The 3,611-nt window shown below is 46.6% G+C and overlaps 1 protein-coding gene and 1 long non-coding RNA gene across 4 annotated transcripts in view; one reads left to right on the top strand and one right to left on the bottom strand.

Annotated features, from left to right (window-relative positions):
• The window catches only part of LOC121029909 (uncharacterized), a 43,082-nt gene that overhangs the window by 1,483 nt on the left and 37,988 nt on the right, over positions 1-3,611 (bottom strand). The window contains exon 8 of one of the 2 annotated variants that reach the window (XR_005789966.1): positions 430-854. The exons of the other annotated variant lie outside the window; for it this stretch is intronic. This is a non-coding gene — a long non-coding RNA (uncharacterized LOC121029909). Of the gene's footprint in view, positions 1-429; positions 855-3,611 lie in introns of those variants that run through there. 2 annotated transcript variants of the gene reach the window in all.
• Positions 853-3,611, top strand: part of TRAF3IP2 (TRAF3 interacting protein 2) — a 45,461-nt gene continuing 42,702 nt past the window's right edge. For both annotated transcript variants that reach the window (XM_040474396.1, XM_040474398.1), the window contains exon 1: positions 853-1,559. The gene's annotated coding sequence lies outside the window, so the exon portion shown is untranslated. The remainder of the gene's footprint in view (positions 1,560-3,611) is intronic.

Genomic DNA, 3,611 nt, shown 5'->3' with positions numbered 1-3,611 from the left:
AAAAAAAAAAAAAAAAAAAAAAAAAAAAAAAAAAAAAAAAGATTATTATTATAGTAATTTTGAGGCAGAAAGGTCAAGGCTAAGGTAGCAAGTACAATTTTTTTTTTTTGAAAAATATGTTTGTGGAAAAAAAGAATCAAACAGCCCATATGTGTAAATAGTATATAAGTCCTCCGTTCTCACTCATTGCCCTCAATCTCATTCCCGGGGGGTGAAAACCACTCAACAGTTTGGATGTGTTCTTCCAGACATTTATGGTTTATTCACCTGACACATATAGAATGGTTGCTCACTATGTTCCGGGCAGGTGTCAGGGCCAACGAGCAGTGAACAAGCATGAATCTATATATGAATGTACATGCGTTTATCTGCCATATATATTGACAAAGATGAGATCATGTTAATAAATAATATAGTCACTTTTGCATGTTAGAATGTAGAAATATATACATACATATTTATTATTTTTCACAGCTGCATAGTGTTCCATCACAAGGATATACCAAAATATATGCAACCTGTTATACGTTATTTTAAAAACAAGCCGTGTTTCCTTTGCTTGCAGTGTAGAGCAACCCACTTCGTGTGACCTACTTGAGCAGAACCTGGCAGTGTGGATGGGGATGCTCTGGGACCTGTCCCCTGCATAAGGGTGGAGAGATGGCTGGCAGCGGGTGCTGACCCTTGGGCAGGCAAGGCCAGCACCAGGAGCACAGTGTGCCTGCCCAGGCACCTGGCTGTGGTGCCCAGTCGGCCAGTGGCGGAACTGAGTTCACACCCACATCCCTCTGACTCCAGAGCTCTAGCGGCCACAGCTCCCATCATGTGCTTCCTTTGACAATAAATTCTCCAGTCTATGGATTAAACAAGGAGAAGGAAGGAGAGGAAATAAACTTGAGGTCATGAAAAACGCAGCCAAAGGAGGACAGTGCATGCATACTTGTGCTTGTGTGCATGCACGTGTGTGCACGCACGCACGCTCACATGGGGATGGGCAGTGAGTCCTGCCCCCACATGAGCAAGGGCAGCAAATGCTGACGTTTAAACAGAGATAGTAAGAAGCTCTTGACTCACACTCCACCCCGCTATCTGCCCCTAATCTCCTCTTTTGGAGCAGCTAATGAATAACCAATCTTAACACCCAAATCCAATCCCCTCTCCAGACACCTTGTCTAGGGCTAGGGCGCTGCAGTAGCACCGAGGTCCAGGGCAGTGCGGGCATTCCTCCGCAGTTCCTTAGCTGGGTGGTGGAAACAAAAATGCACCCCAATTGGTCAGTCAGTGGCCTTTTCTAGTGAATGAAGGAGGTTTCTGTTTTAAGAAATAAAGTGACTTCTCAGCTGTTGATTCACTGCCCACAGGGAGATTTTCTCGGCAGAGGCTTCCTAGCCTCCGTAGAAATTTGCATACAACTTCCACTTCCTGCTTCAGAGCTTGTTCGACCGCTTACCTGGGCCTGGAGAGGGAGGAGGGAGGCGGGAGCGACCCAAGGTGGAGTGTGAGAAGCAGAGAGCACGACCACCCCGTCGGCCGGTCTGTCTGTCCGTGGTGGTGCTAAGGTAAGTCGTTCAGAGCTGTCGCCTGCCTGGCCTTACTTTTTAGCTGCTGACCCATTTTCCAAAAGCAGTTTTCGCCTTCGCTGAAATGTTCTGCCTTACTTTCCCCCCACCTTCCACTCCCCACCTTTTTAACCTGTTCGTGTAGGGACCGGCTGGGGCTGAGAAAATGACACCTAAGTATCTGGCTGCCAGAAAGTGCTGGTGGTTTAGTATTTCAGACAGGCGAGAGGAGATTAACTCTCTGAGGGGTGGAAAGCGCACACACGGGTGTTTTCTCGGAGCTGTCTGGGAACCATTTGTTTGAGTACTTCGTGTCCCACGAGTTTCGGTTAAGAATCCAGCCTCACTTCTCCAAGGAGGGAGCCAGGGATGGCAAAAATTAAGTCATTGGCTTCCAGCCCCGGGACACGTCAGTGGCAAAGATGGAAGGAAAACTCCCAGTTTTCTCGATCCTTGTGTCATGCAGGGAAAAGATCAACCCCATGTTCGTGAGCCAGGAAGTTCAGCTCAGCTCTGCGCTGGCTCCCAGCTGCCTTCCCGGCGCTCTCCCACAGCCCCCCGCCCCTCCCAGGCAACCCAGACGTTTGCTGGCACAGAAAACAAGGAGAGAAATGCTGTTACTCGATCTTAGAAACTCATCAAGTTTCATGTGACTTTCAAGTTCAAGATGGTCTCTTAGAATAGGGCAATTTTAATGGGGGGCAGGGGGAGAGACCGAATAAATAATAAAAAAGAAGGACAAGAAACTCCGTTTCAAGTCCTCACTCCATTCCTTGCTGGCTTTGTGGCTTAGGCAATCACTTTGGTTTCCCTAGGACTGGATTTCTTCATCAATAAAATGTGTGTGGGGGGTGAACTAACATGATTTTGTCTAAATTCCCTTCTCACAAAATAAAGCTAGGAAAATGGGAGTCCCCAGAGGGCTAGCCATAATGGGTGATCTTGGAAGACTTACTTTGTTTACTGACTATTCAAACATGAATTTTACCTCCTGCTACTAGATGGTTAGTTCCTTGAGGAAAAGGACTTTGTTTCTTAATCCTTTTCTACCCCTTAGCACAAGTATACTGTCAAACACCTCATAGGTGCTCAAGCTTTTATCACATAAGCTGCTTTGACTTCTGTTTCACTCACCTGTTCTCAAAGCACAAGGTAAAAGCCTCAGTCAGGGCCAAAGGCTGGGGGAAGCTGGGCAGCCACGTGGCTCTGCGGGAGGCTGCCGGGAATTTAGGCGTTTTTATTGGCTCTAGTTACATAAAACGGGGTTTCTTAAATTAGTTCATGTCCCATCTGGGTTACTCAGGAAGAACTGTCCTATGCACTTGCCCACAGATTCATGGCAGGCCAGAGAACTGGCAGGCCAGCCTGGCTCCAGAAGGTTGCATTACTGACTTAGCTGGAGCTGAAAACCACTCCTGGGCTAGACCAATAATCGCTGCATGTGGGGCCTTTAATGGGAGGTGAAAGGAAACTATGAAGTACATCCTAATAGCATGTAAGGATGATGGCTATGATTGGACACATTAGATGGCAGACACAGGATCCTTAACCTTTTCCAAACCACTACTTTATTATTATTGTTGTTGTTGTTGTTATTATTATTTCTTTGGGCAATTATTTTTTGTCACTACCGTTCCAACAGGCCCTGGCTGATGGGGATGGGCTGACTCAGTGCTTTCAGTATTGCTAAACTGTTTCTGTGGAAAGGCCCTGGTGTAGTCATTGTCACGTTCTTAGATGGCCCTCTCTATGCCCCCCGGGATGAGAGGGCAGGAATTTCGAGACGTTTCACCTGTGATGAATTACTGATTCTAATTTTGAAGGGTGAAGCACCATTATCTGAAATGAGGCTAACTGCTCTCAGCTGCCAGCCCTGCTTTTACCCAGAAAGACCACCCATAGCCATTCTTAATCTGGTGTTACAGCTCCAAGTCATTTTTATTTTTTTTTTCTTTTCAACGTTTTTATTTTTATTTTTGGGACAGAGAGAGACAGAGCATGAATGGGGGAGGGGCAGAGAGAGAGGGAGACACAGAATTGGAAGCAGGCTCC

Source organism: Herpailurus yagouaroundi, unplaced genomic scaffold (assembly GCF_014898765.1).
Source record: "Herpailurus yagouaroundi ecotype Mexico unplaced genomic scaffold, PumYag 139, whole genome shotgun sequence".
In the NCBI taxonomy this organism is placed as follows: Eukaryota; Metazoa; Chordata; class Mammalia; order Carnivora; family Felidae; genus Herpailurus; species Herpailurus yagouaroundi.
The sequence above is the reverse complement of the archived record's forward strand: the minus strand, read 5'-3'. Positions and strand labels throughout refer to the sequence as shown.